General features: G+C 36.0%; 1 long non-coding RNA gene across 1 annotated transcript; it reads right to left on the bottom strand.

Annotated features, from left to right (window-relative positions):
* Window positions 1-1,234: 1,234 nt before the first annotated feature.
* LOC141514465 (uncharacterized) lies at window positions 1,235-17,242 on the bottom strand. The gene is made up of 3 exons (XR_012476034.1): window positions 17,209-17,242; window positions 2,821-3,869; window positions 1,235-1,540 (listed from the first exon to the last, which is right to left on the bottom strand). It is a non-coding gene; the product is annotated as an uncharacterized LOC141514465 (long non-coding RNA).
* Window positions 17,243-20,723: the final 3,481 nt, after the last annotated feature.

The raw sequence follows: 20,723 nt of genomic DNA, 5'->3' as shown, positions 1-20,723 counted from the left end.
ATACCCAAGGGCTTCCAAAGAATTCTAACCAATTAATTAAAATTATGAAGCTTTCATTAAGACTATGGATACAGAATAGGTGTTTATCTTACAATGGAAAGATAAATGAAAGATATATTTTGTGATCATGATAGACAGAAACACATGTCCTTCATGACTCTAAGATGAAATCATGGTATTAGAAATTAAGAGATTCAACAACTGCATATCATGAAGGCAAGCTCAATTGTAGGTCACATAACCAAAATTATTAGAATCCTCTTATACCTTAAAACATATGTGTTCATCTCTGCAGTGCAACAACCAGGGACAATTTTGAGCTATCTGCAATAGAGGATGCCATCTTATCCAGAAAAAGAATTATGGACTTTGAACAAAGACCAAAGACTATTACTGTCAAATTAGGGGAGAAAAGCATTATATTATTATGTTATTTTACTATCTCATACTTTATTTTTATTCCTTAAGGATATGATTTCTCTGTCATCCCATTCAACTGAGATCAATGTATAACATGGAACCAATATAAACACTAACAGAATGCCTTCTGTGGGGGGTGGGGGAAGGGAAGCAAGAATGGGGGAAAAATTGTAAAACTCAAAATAAATAAAATATTTCTTTAAAAAAATATGCTAATAAATCTATAGGTCTACAGAAAATAGCCTAAAGTGGGAACCCATCCTTTCAGCTCAACATTAGGTTCATCTGAAATTTCCATTTGAGAGCTGTGTCCTATTTATATAGGAACAAATATCTTGAATCATCCATGAAAAACATATAATAACATAGATTTTATGCTTGTTCTAAAACCCTATGGTAACTTTGGAACAGTAGGAATGAAGGCAAGGTTCAATTCCTCCTTTCCTAAGAAGGGTGGAATTTTCCTAGACCATGAAATATAATGGGAAGGGGGGAGGTTCTGGCACTGGGCTCTATTGCTAAGGCAAATGAGTACCACCAAGACAAATGTTTATGGAATTTATATGAATGCTACAGGGAGAGGAGCTGTCCAGAAGAGGTACCAACTGCCTCACAGAATAGTGACTTCCCTGTTACTGGGATAGTTCAAGTAAAAAGCTATTTATGAATGACCAAGAATACCAAAGAATTGAGAGAGAGTGGCTTACATGACCTCTATAGTCCTTTGCAACTTTATTCTTGGAAACACTGAAGAGGTATCTACAAAAAAAAAGTAGAAAAAATATACTTCCATGAGTAACAATAAACTGTCTTTATTATTTCAGATTGCCTGAAATTAAGTCAAATCAATACATGGAACATACACAGATGGTTAAGACATTGTCCCTGTCTTCAAGGAATTCAATCTCACTAAGAAGAAACTCTTTCTCTCCTCCCCTTTCTCTACAGTTTTTTTTTAATGAGTGAGCTCCACAATTCCTCTAATTTCAGGATGAGATCAAAAACATTCCCTTAGAAATCAATATCTTATACTCTCTTCATTGTCAGGGGGGACAGTTCACTTTCAACTATCCTTGAGTTCTTCTTTTTCATTCTTGTCTCCCCACTTTGTTTTTTGATGCTGAAAATAAAAACAAATCATTAACTGAAGAAGGAACATTTTTAATTTTAGGACAATATGGATGCTGGTATCCATTTAATTTCTAATAGTGTAGGAATTGGGAATGGGCCAGTGAATTCATTCATCAGTTAAGCATTTAGGTTCATCTGAACTGAGGACATGCCCTCTGCTAGAACAAGTTCCTACCTTCTCTGCAACTTTAGTCTTTAAGAGTTGCCTAGGGGGGTGGCTAGGTGGCGCAGTGGATAAGAGCACTGGCCCTGGAGTCAGGAGTACCTGAGTTCAAATTTGACCTCAGACACTTAATAATTACCTAGCTGTGTGGCTTTGGGCAAGCCACTTAACCCCATTGCCTTGCAAAAAAAAAAAAGAGTTACCTAGGAATTTGAGACATAGTGTGATTTGCCCAGTATCACAGAGCCAGTACATGTCAGAGACATGACTTGAACCAAGGTCTTCCTCATTAGGAATCCAATCCTTCATCCACTTCACCACATAAATAAGGTACAGAGAACTGGACCTGAAGCCATTTAGATTGGAGTTTAAAACTAGACTCAGACACATAGTAGCTATGTGACTTTGGACAAGCCACTTAATCTGTCAGACTTGGTTCCCTCATCTGTAAAATAAGACAATAACCAGCCTACTTCCCAGGTGGTTGTGAAGATCAAATTAGATTCTACTTGAAGGTCCTTCACACAATATCTGGAATGTAGCAGGTGCTAGATCATGTTAACTATTATTACAATTAGACCACACTGCATGATTAGTAACTTTGAGATAGCACAGGATAAAGACTGCTTCATTTAAGTCAGGGGAACTGGGTTCTAGTCCAGGCTCAACTATTATCTATGGAATTTCAGAGAAGTAATTTCCTCCTTTCTAGACTCTTTTGTGGGCTTAAAATGAGGAGCTTGAAGAGGATCACTTAGAAGGTTCCTTCCAGCTATTAAGTCTATGACCTTATGAACCTACTAGAGGCAGATCCTCCCTCTGTCTAAGAAACCAACAAAGACAGGAAAGTGATAGAAGAAGATTGGTGCCCAAGTCAGCCTCCAAGGAAAAGGGTACTATTTCTGGGACATTTGCAGTCTAATATTCTTTCCTTTTCTTCTAAATATCTTGATGGTATCTTATGCATAGGTTCAGACCTTTAGGATAGGTCCTCTTCTCTCATTCTAAACTTCCCACCAATCTTCCCTTAGTCTACAATGAAGAGGAGACATAGAAGTGACATATCTCTAGCATTGCCCTGATGGAGATGAACTGATAGTACTCACCAATTCTTTGGTTTTTAGCAATGTCCTTCAAGTATTTGGTGTTTCCACCTCTTCTCTTCCCTTATTGTGTTCTTCCAGGATCATTTCTAAGACCCATGGTGAATACTTTGGGGAGGAGAGTCTACAATAAAGTCCTCAGATACTGTCATTTCATAAATTAGAGGTCTCTTCTGGATTGATTTCATTCTAGCCTCAGATTACATTACCTCCTCTCTTCTCTTTTCTGTTGGTCTTGCCCTAGGATTATTGCTCTCCTTCAATCTCTTGTCCATTGAGAGCACCGGATCCTATGGATGGAGGATTTTGAGTCCTACTGTTTATCACAGAGTTCCCAATATGTCAATTAAGATGAAATGACCAGAATGGGGATGCTGTGAAGGATGGATTATATCCCATTTCCTACTCTGCCCCTCAGACCTACCCTAAGTCATTATTCTCTTGACTTCAAAGATCTATAGAATTATTCTTAGTGTGTTTTGCCCCCAGGATTTGTCTTTGTTTTTCTTTATGTTTAGCTTCCTACCCCTATCCCTGGTCTTTGAAATGTTCGGGCTTATTTTTCTGGTGTACTTTCTCATTTTCTTCATTTTGACCCTAAATTTTCTTAGATGGGTCTGGTTTGATTCCTTTCTTACTTAAAAACCTGGTATCCAAAGCCTTATTTGACCCCACTTTGAGCCTATTCTTTGAAGATCTCCAGTGGGGGAAACATCTTTCAGTAGGCAAGCAATGGGAGACAATGTTGTGACTATCCTTTGAAGGAGTAAAAAGTCAGCTTGCTTTTCCCCAAATTTCCTCTTAAGAATCATCGTGTTTCCACTTCTTCCCTTTCCTCACAGTGTTCTTTCAGATTGGTCTCTGAGTCAGTTGGCAGGCCATTGCTCAAGACATTTTGGAATAGAGAATCCATTAGACTCCTTGGATATAAGCTGACTATCATTAAGTATGAGATTTCTTCTGGATTGGGACTAATATATCTTCAACATCACACAAGTGATCACTGCCTGTAAAGATTTTCCTTGGTACTTAATCCAGAAGGTCCTTCTGACCTATTGATAAAGGAAAAATAAAAAGAAAAGTAGTAAACTGAAGTATTGGAAACCTCACTTTCTTCTGGCCCTTAACTCTGATCTCCCACCTAGACCCAAAATGAACAAAGATTCTTATCTTGTGGCCCCCTAGGAAATGGGAAAAATAGCATCTCAGCTTTGCTTTTCTTTGTTGACCTTCATCTTGGTGAACTACTTCCGACCTCCAAGTGTCAGGAAGCATTCATCTATGTTCTCACCTTTCCCCTTGCTTGATCTTTTTATTCCGAGATTTTTTCCTGTGAATAATAGAAAGTTTTCCTAGCTAAGCCATTCCACAATTCCCTAGTCTCCCTCACAGCAAGTCCCTTGGATCTATTAAGCAACTATTTTCTTTTGTCTTTAGAGCTAGCAAATCCAGTAGATACAATGAAGACTCCTCTATTTCACCTTTCAGTCTTCTACAACTTCACTCTCTAAACTCACAGGAATGACTTTCAACTTAAGCAGTAATCACTGGACATTGGAATAAGACAAAATACTATTTAGTTTTCCTATTCCCATCAAGGACTTCAGTGATTTAGAGGCTAGAGTATAAGATATCTGGGTTCAAATCCTGCCTCAGATGCTTAGTTAATCATTTAACCTCTTCTTGCTTCTTTATTTATAAAATGGAAGGTTTGTACTCAAGGACCTTCAAGGTTCCTTCCAATTCTAAATGTGTGATTCTTTGTCATCCAGTGCACCTCACTACCCAAATGAATTTCAGATTTTCCTTACCCTTTCTCTCCCCCCCCCCATACTTTCTTCAGGGAAAATTAAAGATAATGAATCAAAGCCTTAGATTTTATCTTAAATCAAAACTTTATTCCCAAGGGAATGAAACTTCTTAATAATAGGTTATTTGAAATTAGAATTAAAGCCCCTTCCCAGGATATTAACCATACTTATATTTCTCCCAGGATCATTTAGTATTGCTAGATCTCTGCTTATATTGACTTATATTGAACTCACCCAGGGCTCCTAAACAAAATCATCATCTTGACTTTGAACTCTAAAATTCCCCATGTGTAGTGTTTTCAAATTAATTATATATATATATATATATAATTATATATATTAATTATATATATAATTATATATAACATATAACATATTATAACATATAATTATATATTAATTATATATATATAAAACAATCCCTACCCTCAAGGAACTTATTACTACAATAGATCCTGTTATACACAGTATGTATATAGTAAGTAAACACAAGATAATTCAAGAATATAGACACTATGAACAGAGAATCCAGGAATCTGAAAAGCAGAAGTGAATAGGAAGTGAATAATTAAATCATTTAAAATCTGGCCTTTTCCTTCTTTCCATTCTTCCTATATATTCTTCCTATATACTTCATGTCTTTTCAGGACTGCTATAATTATGACTTGAAAATTACTCTGGATGAGTTTGAAAAAGGGATACTTCAAAAGAAACAGGGAAGGTAGGGGGCAGTGATTTGTGACTTTTTTTCCTCATTTCTGATTTTAATAACTTTTCTTTCATTAAATTTCCTAATTGCAACAAATTGTATTTGTATATGGAGTTTTACTTATTAATTCAGTTTATTTTTTATTTGCCTTATTTTTCCTCTTAGTTTAATAATTTTGTTTTAAAATTTCTTTCAGTACATTCATCTACTCTAAGATATAAATTTCCATGTGAGTATCATATTGGTTGGTTACCACAAATTCAATATAGTGGTAGGTTGTTATTTTTAAGATAATACATTATTTTTCCATAAGCTATTTTTAACCCAGTCATGATTCAAATATCATGTTTAGTTATCATTACTGAAAATAACTAACATTCATATAGTTAACATTCATATAGTACTAAAGGAAATATAAAGTCACTAAAATTTTAAAATTTACAAAGCATTTTCCTCCCAAGTATCCTGTGTCTAGATGAAATATGTTTTTTACTATTAAGTTTAAATTTAAAGTAAAATTACTTTTAAAAAAAGATTATATTTGTATGAAGAGTGCCTCTTGTGGTATGGAGAAAGACTGGAGAAAAGATGGAAATTTATACTTTTGGACCCCTGACTACTATATTGTGATAGCTAGATTGGAAAGAGAATAGAGCACTGGGCCTTGAGTGAGGAAAATCTGAATTTAGAAGTAACTTCAGACACTTCCTACTTATGTGACTCTAAGCAATTCATTCAACCTCTGTCTTCCTCAGTTTCTTCATCTGTAAAATTGGGATGATAACATCTACCTCCTAGGGTTGTGTGAGGTTCAAATGATATAGTAATTATAAAGCACTTAAGTATTGTTTAAATGATGATGATGATGATAATGAAATCAGGCCAAACAATTCCTGGAAAACTATATATGATGGGAAAATTTAAGACACATTTCATAGACTAGTTTTCTTGTTCAGGAAAGGTATTGATTTTATTACTTTCATTGTGATAATAGGAAATTTTATTTTTATTATCATTTGTGACAACAGCATTTTTAGAGCACTTCAAAGTCATCTCTCACAAACTACACTGAGAAAAAAAGTAGAGTATGTGTGTGTCCTGGGACCAGAAGTAAAAGAGTAAGGAAATTCAAGGGGTAGAATGAAGTATTCAGAAAGAAATATGCATTAATTAGCCAAAAACAAAAAAAGAGGGAAAATGGATTAAGGGAGATAAAAGGAAAAAGTTGCATGAAACTTTGCTCTCAAAAAACAACCAATCAAAATGTGGAGTTGAAGATCATTAGAAATAATCTAATCAAATCCCATTTCTTTCACAAATGATGACTAGAGGGGTAGCAGTAGAGTAACTAACTTGAACCCATATTATTTCTACCTTATAATTACCTCCAATGTTTTCAACCCAGAACATCTCCTTCCAACTTTGTAGATACCCAAATGATATGTAGGTGAAATTAACAGCTATTGTACACATCACTTATAGCTCCTTCATCAATCTGCTCCCCTAAACTGGTAGATTCTAGCAAATTCCTCAGCTCTCTTGGCTACTTCCCCCTCCCAGTCACCCAATTGCCAGGATACTCCTTATGTGGCTCCTTTGTTGACTTTCTGCCTGGGAATTCCTTTACTGTGTGACTTGACTTCCCCTTTCCCCTTATTTGTGAGGGCATTCTCCATGCTCCAGTTACAACATCTTATGGGAATATCACAAGGAGGACAGATTTTGAGAGCTGACTATCTAGTTCAACCTATATGAGAAAGAAATCTCTAGTATACCTAATAAGTGATCATCTGTTTGAAGATCTCAAATCACTTCCTAAGATACTCTGCCATGCTTTTGAAACATTTGAGATCTCAGTCAATCTTATTTATAGCATGTTAGGAAGTATTGTAACCTTGTTCATACTGGAATCCTCTTATACTCCTAAACCTTCCTGATAGTCCCCAGACCACCCTGTAAACTGAATTAAATGGACAGATGCCCCTTGGGCTATGCCATCTAACTATGGAAATATAGAGATGAGTATCAGGAAAATGAGAAATTTTTGATTTGGGTTGATGGAAAAAGATTGATGGAAAGAGGCTGATGGAAAGAGAATTCCTAGGATTAAGGAAATATTGAAGGGGTCATAAAAAAGTTGGGAGGTTATGAATGGGAAAAGAAGCCTAGAGTCAAGAGTATCTGAGTTCAAATCTGGTCTCAGATACTTTGCTAGTTGTAAGATTCTTAACCCTATTTGTCTCAGTTTCCTAATCTAGAAAATGAACTGGAGAATGAAATAGCAAACTAGTCAAGTTTTTGCTGAGAAAACTCTGAATGGGGTCACAAAAAGTCAGACATGACTGAAAAACAACAACAAAACATTCGTATATTAAGGTGGTCCTTGAATAGATTATCCTTCATGGTTAACTCTTAGGACTCTGCATTCTTCCATCCCTATTTGTTTTTATTTTTACTAACTTTGGAGTTTTTGTAAGTTGGGTACATTATCAAACAAAGTGGAAAAGATTCTATCTCTTTGAGAAGGCTGAGCTCTTCCCCAAACTCCTATGCCTTCCAGAGAGAAGCATTCAAAGCCCCTTTAGCATTCTGTTACAGACAAGAAAAGATTTGAAACCTTGGACAGAAAATCCAAGGACCCTAATAGGGGTGACTGAAGAGATAGTTTAGGAGCTTAAAGATTTCTTTTATTCTAGAAGGGAACTTCAAAAGAAATTTGTGTTTTTTGGAACTCAGAACATATTTTCTCATAGAAAACAATGTTAACTTGAAAGTTGGGATGCCTGGACAACCTGTTATCTTTAGTAGATTGTATATGAGTAGAATGCTTTTAAATTCATATAGTACTAAAAAGATGCTAAATAAGCCTAGCTGATAGAAGATTCCCAATTCCAGCCAACATCTTTTTGCTCTAACTGAATATATTATAACTGAAGTCCATTGTCCACCTATGAAATCCTGTTATGCCATAATTTGCCCAGTCATCCACTGATTACATTGTGAGGGGTGAAAGTTCAAATTTAAATTTTATTTGGGCACCTGTGTCAAGGATATGAAAGCTTTGGATCTTGGACTCTATTCTGTGAAAGTCAATGGAGGAGTGTGATAGGACTGTAGGAGAAATGACAGTTTGAGGTAGAATGAGTTTATCCCTGAGTGACTGGTTCAATTTCAGTCAGAACAATCAGATCCTGATTAATTGGTATTGATGAGTCAAAGCCTAGAGGAAAGTATAAGAGCAGCATTGAGTCCAGATAAACTGTTATTCCTGGCAGAACTGGACTGTAGAAATGAAGACTTTAGTTAGTTACTTAGTTGGTCATATTAGTTGTAATCCTGGTCTGAATGGAAATTCTTAATTCAATACCCTAATTTGATTTTCTTTGTAAACAAAGAACTTAACCTTTCCTGGATAAACTAGGAAGAGCAGAAACAGGATTTGTGATATGTCAGTATTCAGTCTGTCCAGTTCCCTTATCCAGTAAATGCCACTTGATAGCCTGAGGGGTGGGGTACCCCTGACTTGAATTAAGTGTAAAACTTAAATGAGACTTTAAATTTCAATCCACTTAAAAACTTATTTAGAAAGTCAGGGTTGGAAGGGATCTCAGCAGCCCTTTAAAGAAATTCAGAGTCCTCTTTGACAAGTGGTCATCCAACCAGCTCTTGAAGAACTCCAGAAAGAAAGTTTCTTGGTGTTTTGACTATGTCACAGACATATCCTGGAGAATCATAAAACCATTCAATTCATTTCACCAAGGACTTATTCTGAAATCCATATTAGGGCTCCTCCTGGCCAAAAGCCTCCTTTAACTTAGGGCTTTTTCCTATAACATCTTGCTTTTGTGGAAGAAAGCTAAAGCTTTTGTCAGTAGTTCCTCTATCTTGCCCCTGACCATTTTTACAATGCAGCACCCCAATTCTCCCACCCCCACCCAACTATCTGCAACTTTCCTCACTGCTTGAAACAGCAAAGACATTCTTTCTGTTATAGCAGAGTTACAAGAGATATCTAACCTGAAGAAGACCTATTTCTCTTATTAGCCCAGCAATGGGTCTACCCAATCAAAGATATAATTTCCCCCAGAATCAGGACTTGATGCTTGTCTAATCATGTGGTACCCCATACCCAATTCACTTCCTAAATTGAAATCTATATAGGCTTTGTCCTTTTGTTCCTTCAGGGAAATCTCTTTTAGTGTGGGTAGGGCTTCTCTTGCTAGCTAATTCAATATAAACCCTCATTGGTTCCTAAATTTATGGTATTGGTTTCAGCGTTTGGGATTTTTTTCTAGTTTGTTGCAACACCAATAATTTTACTCAAAAGACTTAAATTATTTTGTGGGAAAGCTTTTTATTTCCAATCTTTGTGGCACTGAAGAAAAGGAAGGTTAATTCTTTGCATGATCATTTTGGTTTAGAAAGGATTAGTAGCTTTCAAGGTCAACAGAGCAGGAATAGTGCGCTAAACTCGTCCAAATATAGTCGTTTGCCTGTTGTGATTTGAGGGACTGGATTGGTGAATCCCTATCTGGACTGGGACAACAGAGGCATAATTTAAGGAATGATATAACACCTACATAGCTTTGCAAGAAGAGACAAATGAGTGTCAAGTTAGGAAGACTAAGAAGCTAATCTAAGAAACCACCAGATAACTGCTTTCTACCTCCTCTCTTCCATTCCCCAGTGGACTGTACCCCAGGGAATCTCCTTCCTGACTCACTTCTAGAAGTCTCTCCCAGAATTGGGGCAACATTCTAGGGGTCACTTCCCCAGTGAGAGCTTTTGTCCTGAGGTTCAGGATCTCTCTATAATCCTGAAGAATTTTTCTTTTTAAAAGTTAACTTTTGGGGGCGGCTAGGTGGTGCAGTGGATAAAGTACTGGCCCTGGAGTCAGGAGTACCTGGGTTCAAATCCAGTCTCAGACATTTTATACCTAGCTGTGTGGCCTTGGGCAAGCCACTTAACCCCATTTGCCTTGCAAAAACCTAAAAAAACAACCAAAAAAGTTGACTTCTGAATCAGTATATCCATTTTGGTAAGCAGTTTGGAATAAGGGAAAACAGTGACTAAAATATCCTTGCCCTTTGATTCAGAGAATCCACTATTAGGACATATATCACAAGGAGGTCACTCATAAGGAGGATATCCCCATCCATATACAGCAAAATAAGTATGAAAGCACTTTTTGTGATAGCAAATAATTGGGGAGAGGGGGGAGTAGATGTTCTTTGAATAGTGAATGTCTAAATAAGTTGTGATATATAAATGTAATGAAATTTTACGAAGTTATTTAAAAAAGACTAATGTGATAACTACAGAGAAGCATGTAAATTTATATGAATCAAAGCAGAGCCAAGGAAACAGAATCATGGAAATAATCTACACAGAGACTACAACAAAATTTATTCAAATAAAAGAAGAAAAAATAATCAAAATGAGAAATGAGAAAAAGACATAATAAATGAGAGGGAAACAAAAAATTATGAAAGATAGTTATGCACAGTCAAAGGAAGTAGCATGATACGATGAGTTGAATGATGATGATGCTATTTGTTATTTGTTCTCAAAGAAGACCATGATAAGTACATGAATTAATTTGATTGAGGAAGTACCTTGTTAAGTCACCAGCCTCACTTTCTCCTCCATAGCCATCTGGGTCCAGTGGCCAGATATGAATCGGGATGGCTGGCCAAAATCGAGGCCAAGCAGGGTCAAATGACTTGCCCAAGGACAGACAGCTAGTGTCATGTGTCTGGGGCGGATCCTCTCCTGACTCCAAGGCTAGTGCTCTATCCATTGCGCCACTTAGCTACCCCAGAATGAATATAGTATTTAATCTTGAACATATACATTAAGTTGTATCATGCATATCTAGCTGAATATCATACCTATCCAGTTGAGTTGTTGTGATCAGAGCCTATTAATCTAATGAATTAATATTATTTTTGTGAATGTTGTTGATAGTAACTGTTAATGGGTCTTTTAACTTCCAGAAAAATGAGAATTTATAGGACTTACACCCTAATGTACTCTTCATTTGCCTCCTTCACTAAGTAATCATTGCTCTTTTGATGTGTATCCCATTTTTTTCACCCAAACAAAATGAACCTCTGCCCATTCTTTCTCCTTGTCAAGAAGTTCAATTCCTGGCTCACCATTTTCCCCCCTTCTCAAATCCTGCCTTTATCCTAAGGAACTTTACACTTTATTAAACTCTCTTAACTGTTCATCTCTTCAATTTCCTTACATCCCATGACCTATTTAACACTATTTCTGCTATGCTAGGCACAGTAGCCACATACTTGCTTTTGCTATTAAACACAAATTATACTACCTTATTTAAAAACTCTGACATCACCCTGTCTAGGCTACAACTTCCTCTCATTTCACCTCTCCCTGTATTTTACCCCTGCACTATATATTTTCTGTCTTTGCTAAGACCTCCATTCTCTTCCTCCATCAGAACTTTCTCCCACCATTATTCCTCCTCCGACTTCACCCTCCTATCTCTTCATCTCAACCCAGTATTTAACCATTCAATTCAATGGTCTTCTGTTCTTGAATCCCTTGCCAAGCTTTTGGCCAATCACCATTCTTCTTTTGTCATATCTCAGCCCTAGTTTACTCTCACCATTTACCTCCTCTACTCCCACTCAAGAGCTGCTGAATGAATCTGAAGGAAATCCCACAACCATAATGATTGGGTACATTTTTGCTGTTGATATTGTTCAGTCATTTCAGTCATGTCTGACTCTTCATGATTCCACTTGGGATTTCTTGGAAGAGATTCTGGAGTGGTTTACTATTTCCTTCTCTAACTCATTTTACAGATGAACAAACTAAAGCAAACAGGGTTAAATGACTCGTCCAGGGTCACAGAACTATTTACAGGCTTGGTCCTCTATTCGTTGTGCCACCTAGCTGCCCCTGGGTACATTAAAAATTCATGTAATGGTGCAGCTAGATGTCACAATGGATAGAGCACCAGCCCTGTGGTAAGGAGGACCTGAGTTCAAATCCAGCCTCAGACACTTAATTACCTAGCTGTGTGACCTTGGGCAAGTCACTTAATCTCATTGCCTCACAAAAACCAAAAATTCATGTAATACAAATTCAGCTGTGCTTTTATTGCATTAAAGAAGTCCTTTTAGTCTTCTTTATTTTTGGGGGGGTGGGGGTGGTTTTTTTTTGCAAGGCAATGGGGTTTAAGTGACTTGCCCAAGATCACACAGCTAGGTAATTAAGTGCCTGAGTTTGGATTTGAACTCAGGTCCTCCTGACTCCAGGGCCAGTGTTCAATCTACTTTGCCACCTAGCTACTCCTTCATATCTTATTAAGTTATTATGAACCTTCTTTTCTCTTCTGAAACCTCATATATTTCTTTGATATCCTGTCCCATCCCTAGACTCACCCCAGTTAAAGAAACTTGCCTCTTTAATGAAAAAAGTTGAAATCTTTTAATATAAATTCCCTTTTCTTCCATTCCCCCCCTTCCCAATAATCTTTGACAAATGGAAGTCCCTTCTTGTTTTTTTTGTTTGTTTTTAGGTTTTTGCAAGGCAAATGGAGTTAAGTGGCTTGCCTAAATGCCACACAGCTAGGTAATTATTAAGTGTCCGAGAGACTGGATTTGAACCCAGGTACTCTTGACTCCAGGGCCGGTGCTTTATCCACTATGCCACCTAGCCACCCCCAAAGTCCCTTCTTGTTGCCAAGACCATCCTCTTTATGTGTACATTTGATTTCATCCTGTCTTCTCATTTCCCTCAATCATAATCCTTCTTTTTTCATTTAATAATTTCTCAAAGTTCAGAATATCTTTTTTGTTATTTAATTGGGTATTTTGGATTTGTTCTATTTCTAGTACTTTTAGTTGCATGCTCAGTTCATTTATCTGCTCATTCTCTCTTTTATCAATCTAGATGTTTAGAGATATAAATTGTCCCCTAAGTATTACTTCGTCTGCATCTCACAAATTTTGGTATGTTGTCTTATTATTGTCATTATCTTTAATTATTGTTTCCATGATTTAACCCACTTATTATTTAGTTTCCAATTAATTTTTGAGTTATATTTCTGAAGTCTTTTATTGAGTATAATTTTTATTGCATCATGGTTTGAAAAGTATGAATTTAATATTTCTGCTTTTCTATATTTACTATATTGAGTTTTTTTTCTAATTAAGTATTCTGGGGATGTTCCATTAGGACTTCATAGCAGAGATCATTTGTCAGTTCTTCCCATGATAAAGGACCACCTGTAGGAATGTAGAAGGCTGTAGGAATAAGATGAGCAAGGAGGTTTTCCTGGGCAGGAAAGACTTCTTTCCAAAGGTCTATGAGATCAAGCATTCCAGGAAATTCCAAGCAATGACCCATTAAATATTGTTAATTGAATAGACACCCCAATTTTATTATATTAATGAAGAGCTCCTGCATAATTCAGATTTTCCTCTGATGGACTCAAGAGGATTGAAATTATGTCTCATTTGTTCTTGGGGAGGTTGATATAAGGAGAGCCCATATTCGGTTTGATGTGAATTCCTGGGTTCAAGAGCGATTGGGATATCAAATAGTAATGTATCTGCAACTCCCTCAGTTCCCAAAATTGAATCAATCTCATCTTCATCAAGATTAGAAGTGGAGGCTTCCTGATCATCTTTGGCTTCTATTTCCTGAGAAGAGCTTTCCTTGAAGTACTTCTCAACCTCTGCTGATCCCAAGAAGATATCATCATCTTCATTATTTGTGGCTAGTGCAATAAATTTTCCCTCGGGCAACATGGGAAAAAGGAAATTTGTTCAGCAGGGGCTGCTTTGGTAAAAGTCAAGATATGGTCAAATGACTTTCCCCCCTGGAGATTTAGGATGAGAAGAATCATCCCTTAATAATTCAACATGAATGCCCCTCTTGTTTTTCAATTCCTTTAGTTGTTGCTTGCTAATGTTGCTTGCTATTCTTTTGTTAGTGGAACTCTAGAATGATTTCTTCTTCTTCTCTCATTAATCCTAGGCTCTAAACCTCTAACAACTCACTGCAATGCCTCAGCTTGCTCTCAATCTTATCAGCAGATTGCCATAATGCCTGGTATCTATCATCAAATTTTACTCCTTTCATTGTGCTTTCATGTTCAAAAGCAACACCTATGGCAGTTGTTGATAATTGTAGGTAGAAACCATATGCTAATTGACTGATTGACCAAATTCAGAGATCTGAGCCTATGGAGCATAAATTGCATGAATTTAAATTTCTTTCAAGTTTAGCCAAAAGCTGTAATTCATTTTGTAAACCTCCATCCTAGGCTAAGAGATGTAGCTCCACTCCATAATTTGTCTATTGCAAGATATGATTAAGAACAGTTTTAATTATCAATCACCCTGCAAAGCACTAATATGGAAATGATTTTTTCAGAGGCATCAAGTCTGACCTGCTGGTAAAGCTCTTTATATATGATAGTAACCTTTAAAAGGAAATTTGGACTTAAATTTGAGGTATTATTTTCTCAATACTGAACCTTTTTTGTGCTGCTAGTTTTAGCAGGAAGAAACTACAAAACAAAATAAATAAATCCACCCTCCCTTTTATGTACTTCTCTTTGTGGAACAGTCTGATTGGCCTGCTACAGTTGAGGGTTTTGTATTTAAGTACTGGCACAGAGTTGCAATATCAACCCCACTCAACTGATGGACAAGATATTCAGCTTCTGAGAGGTACAGGACAGGGATCTCCTGGGATTTTTTGACATTTCCTTCATAAAAATAGCAAATCAGAAGGGTCTAGATTATCTCCTAGATTGACTCCTGCTTCAATTACATCAATAATGCTACAGCATAGGAGACTTAAACCCTTATTGGCATAAAAAATCAATTTTCTTGCAACCCTTATTGGCATAAAAAAAATCAATTTTCTTGCAACCCTTATTGGCATAAAAAATCAATTTTCTTGCTCTTGCATATTTTTCATGAATATTTAGTCTGACCTCAAATAGATTAATAATATTATTATTCATAACAATATAAGTGTCAATCAATGCTTAGCCAGCATTGAATTGAAAAAATTAATAGACCTTTATTGTTCCTCACTCTTGGAATCTTATGTGTAATAATCAAGTGGATGCTAATGATTAAAGAACATTTCACTGAGAGGTCTATTTTTAAACTTTATTCTTCCTTAACTTGTGAAGTTTTAATGCTTTAATACATAATCAGTTTTTGTGATGCCACATGCAACTAGGTTAAAAGGTGTGCTCTTTTCTATTTCCATTGTTTTTTTTAAATGTCTATCATTTCTAACTTTTCTAAAATTGTAACTTTTTTCCTATATATTTTGTGTTTAGGTTTATCTAGTTCCAAGAGGATCATCTTTCTCTTAAATTTTCAACCACTTTTTTGTCAACTAGATTCTTCCCTACCTTCTTTAGATCCAAATCCTCTATCTGGAAAAAACAAAAATCTCATTGAACTCTATCATTCCCTCAAGCTCTTGTCTTATATATATGCCTTTTTTTGAAAAGTCAAACTCCTTGGAAAAAGCTGTCTACATTTATTACATCCACTACCAATTCTCTCACTCCTTAACTCTTCTCAGTCTTGCTTTCAACCTTATTACTCAACTGAAATTGCTTTCTCCAAGATATCAGTGATCTCTTGTTTGCCAGATCTGATTGTCCTAATGTTTCTTGATCTATCCAATGCATTGAACCCTGTCGGTCGTTTTCTTTTTAATATTCATTCCTTTGAGTTTTCTTCCTACTTACTGTCCTCTTATTCACCCACTACCTTGTCTGGCTGCTCTTTCTCAATCTTCTTTGCTGGCTAATCATGTACATCATGCTCCCAAATATCTGTTTTCCTCGAATTTCTATACTGGGCCATCTTCTCTTCTTCCTCTAAACTTTTATTTCTTGGTAACCTCATCAGCTTCCATTGGTTTAACTATAAAGATATTCTAATTATGAGGTAACTATGAGGTAAATCATTGGTTTGTCTGTATGAAGATGATTCACAGCTGATTGTCAAATTTATAGTGTGAATATTTACCCTTCAGAAACTGGCAAACACTACAAATTAGGTCTTGATTTATTGTTTTGTTGATTGTCTAAATTAATTAGTGTGATAAACAAAATGCTAATAATGCAAATTAAACTTAATATGTCATATATATACTTTTATAGAGACTCAGTTGTTAAACATTTACTAGCACTGCTCTCCCCACCCCCACTCTTTCCCCTGAGATTGAAATTAGAATCACCAGTAGCTTGTTGGACATTTCAAACTTGATGTTCCAGAGACAGTTTAAACTGAACAAGTTTAAAGATGAACTCATTATCTTTTCCCTCAAATCCTTCCCTTTTCCAAATCCCTATTTCCATGGAAAGGAATATTATCCTTCCAAAGGCTTTGTAATTTTGACATTATCTTAACTCCTCACTCTTCTTCATCCCATGTATACAATCAGTTGCCAAATCTTGTCATTTCTAAGTTCACATCTCTTGAATTGTGACTCCTTTTCTCCACTCATACAGTTGACTCCTCAGCCCTCTTCACTTCTCACCTAGGCAGCTGATGACAAAAAGTGGAGTATCTGAGTTCAGGGAAGGAATAACAAGAGGAGGAGTTGTAGAAAGAGATAACCCTTACCAGAAAAGGCCAGGATGAGGACTGTAACCCAAGCCAGTTACCTGACTCTTAAGTAAAAAGGACTCCAAGAGAAGAGTTGTCTTTGACAAAAGGAAGTATAATAAAGATTAAGGGTGGAGAAAAAGAGACTCGATGTATGCCCATGTGTGATCTTACTCAAATTTAGAGGCACTAGAGCAATTCCTGAGAATGAAGGAAAACATATTCTAACATTATTCTTTATACTTACTTAATATGTTAGTTTATGGTTTTGTAAAAGTTGGTCAGGTCCTGATCATAACTACAGCCATGCTTTATTAGGAAACTCTTTTTTCAACTAATTTATAGAAATTATCTTCCACATTACAGTCACACCCAATGTAGAAGACCTCAGAAAATCTGAACATTTCATTTATTAAAATAAAGCAAAATAAACCCCTGGTCTTTGAGATTATTCACTTTATTCTATGACCAGATAGGGCTCAGCTCAGGCAAATGTGACTGGCCCTTTAAAAAGATCTGACTGTTCAACCTGAGCTTCCATCCTGTGAGGCATAGGGGGTTAGGAGAAAGGGTTTGAGGAAGAATGGCAGTTGGAGGGAGAATCTGGCAGAAAGAAGTTCCTTTGTGGACTGAAGAGACTTTCATTCAGAGCAGGCATCTCCTGACTGATTCCTATGGAGGGGGGAAGGAATGGTCAAAGTAAATCATTGGTTTCCTGGGAATAACAAACACCCATTATGTGAAATTAAAACCAGCCACATCTGAGGGACCTAACCAGCAAGGCAGAGTTGGAATGAGAGAAGTCCTTTAGATTTGTCAGAAATCCTGGACAAAGAGATTGACATTAATATTTTTATTTCCATCCACAGAGGGATACTTTGAAGGGTTAAGGTTAGAATTCATATTTGGGTTGGGGACATAACATTTTGAAGAATATGGACTGTTCAGGCCTGCCTAGCTAGCTCCATCCTATGAGGAATAAGGAAGGAAAATTGGTGGGGATAGGTAGTACATACCTTGATGTCAGGGATGGTTTTAGTCAGAGCAAGCTCAACCTGACCAATTATTATTAGCAATAATTCAAAAGAGAAATTAAATTCCTATGAATATCAAACCAATATTTGAAGCCTCATTGAGTGCATCCTTGGGAATACATTTGACAGAATCAGATTAGATCCTGAGAAGTCTGTTAGTACTGTCAGAAATCATTGACAGAGATTGATGACATTTATACAATTGCTAAATATTCATATAAATTTTGACCATGCTTAAAATGTAAATTTTCCTGGATTCAATACCATCCTTTAAATTGATGTTTTCGTTTCTAAACTAGAAGGAATCTGAACCAAAATTTGGAATATCTTCACAGTTAATTATAAAATTAAGTTGATTCATCTACAGGGCTTCTCCTATCCAGTAACTGGAACCATCTTATAATGGCAGCAATTTTAGGAATGAGATAAAGTAGCTGAAAATTTTGACCTGAACTAGGCTTTTACTTCAACACTCAAAAATTCAAACTCAGATTTGGAAAGGACTCCCAAAATCATAGGTCCAGTGAAGAGAAGCTGTGAAATCTTGCTATGAAATAATTTTGTCAATCACACATATATTGTGGCTAGGGGGAAGTGGTTAGTTAACATTGATATTTTGGCTGGGAACACAAAACTTATTAAGAACCCAGGCTAGGGGTGGCTAGGTGGCGCAGTGGATAGAGCACTGGCCCTGGAGTCAGGAGTACCTGAGTTCAAATCCAGACTCAGACACTTAATAAATTACCTTGCTGTGTGGCCTTGGGCAAACCACTTAACCCCATTGCCTTGCAAAAAACAAACAAACAAACAAACAAACCCAACTATAAAAAAACAAAGAACCCAGGCTAGAAGCCTGAGCTTTCCCACCCCTTTGAGAAGTCAGGGGGCGTGTAATAGAGATGAGTGGCAGTTTGAAGATGAGAGTTGTCACACCCTGACTAATAACCATGGGCAGAAACTTTAATGCAAATAAATAACTGAGGAGGCAGCTAGTTCAGGATTTCTGTTAAATTCATGTTAAGTAAGTCTATATGTAGCTGAATGTGCAAGACATTAAGACATAACTTATCAAAAGGGTGTAACTGTCACATAGCTGATAAAAATCTAAGGAAGAAGACACACCCATTAACTGAGATTCTCTCAAAAGGAATTTCAAGATTTAGGTATAGTGAAATACCAGATAATTGTGAAAACATATCACAATTTAATTCATCAAGTATTTATTTAGACCTGTTACAAATGCTCAGTTTTGTTTGTAATAATCCATAAACCTAAATTGCTTTTTTCCTTTAAAGGTTTAATTTGTACTGTGCTGATCTAAATCATTTAAGTAAAGTTTCTTTTTATTCCCTCTCTTAATGGCAATTAACCAAAAAGGAGAATAAATTCATTTTTATGATTCCAATGATTGATTAGGATAGCCTGATTTGCCTCAGTGAAGGTTTTAATCAAAAAAAAGAAAGTAATTTAGAGTCCAACTTTGTCCAGAATTTTTATCATTTAAATGCGATGGGAATAGGTTCAGAGTCATTCCCTTTCTCTTATCCAACCTGCCATCATTTCTGGAATTCTAGTATTTAGGTCAAGAAAAAATCCCCAAACAAAAATGAAAATATTTGGAAGAGAATTAAAGCATTCAGCTTTTTTATCAGTCACTAACACACTAGTAACAATTAGCTTCTCAAGTTTTTTCATAGTAACTAGAAAGATCTGCAGAGATAGTGAATGTCAATAGAGGGAGAAGAGGCAGAAAAATAGGTAGATCATAGGACATAGACCTAGGGTATGGTCTATGGACTAGAAGATAGCCTTTGCCAAGGTATCAATGCTCACATGGAATATTTAGCAATCAGATCTTTCATTCCAGTTTCACCATACTCCTAAAAAACCTAAGAGTCAAACATAAATTTATAACAAAGGCAAGATCCTTGCCAAAGTGGGCATACATATAAGCAATTCATAGTAAGGAAAGCGTAACTAGTATAAAGATGTTTGGGGGGAAAGGCATTCCATGATCATCAAATAAATGTAAATTAAAATATAAAGTATCTCTAACCATTCAAAAGCAAAATTCATAACTAAGAAAAACAATGTTGACAGGCAAGGGGAAAACTGGAACATTCTTGTATTGCTATTTAATGTTATATGTAAGAATCATAATTTTTTAAAAATCATACTCTTTTTATTCATTAATCTCATTTGAGAATGTGTTCCAAAAAGAGAATGAAAAAAAGAAAGAATAAAGGACCAATTTTATAATAATATTTTTATCTGTATCTGTTGGTGGGTTTTTTCATTCAATTTTATTTTCATCTCCAAATAATCTTTCATTTCTCCCTCCCTTTTTCTTAAAAGTCCAGTTTAAATGCTATCTTCTCCAGGAAGTCTTCCCTAATCCCCCCAAATAATAACAACTTCACTATTTGGGTCTCCCATTCCATTTCTCTCATGCACTTCCCATATATATTTTAGATTTTAGATTCATGAGTGTGTGCTTGGAATCTGGAAAAGGGTTAAGTGACAAATAGCTGTTGTTTGGTAAGCATTAAATTGCTTGGTTTAAAAAATTGTTTGGTAAAAAACAATATTTGCAATAATTTGGTAAAAATGTAAATGACTTATTGTAAACAGTGTATCTGTGTCATGACAGACTGGATATTGGCAGCAAATGAGACAGAGAAGGCACATGAAACAAAAACAATGGATTAGAAATCAGAAGATGAGTTTA

This window comes from Macrotis lagotis, chromosome 1 (assembly GCF_037893015.1).
Source record: "Macrotis lagotis isolate mMagLag1 chromosome 1, bilby.v1.9.chrom.fasta, whole genome shotgun sequence".
NCBI lineage: Eukaryota > Metazoa > Chordata > Mammalia > Peramelemorphia > Peramelidae > Macrotis > Macrotis lagotis.
Note: the sequence above shows the minus strand (reverse complement) of the source record. Positions and strands in the feature narration are given on the sequence as shown.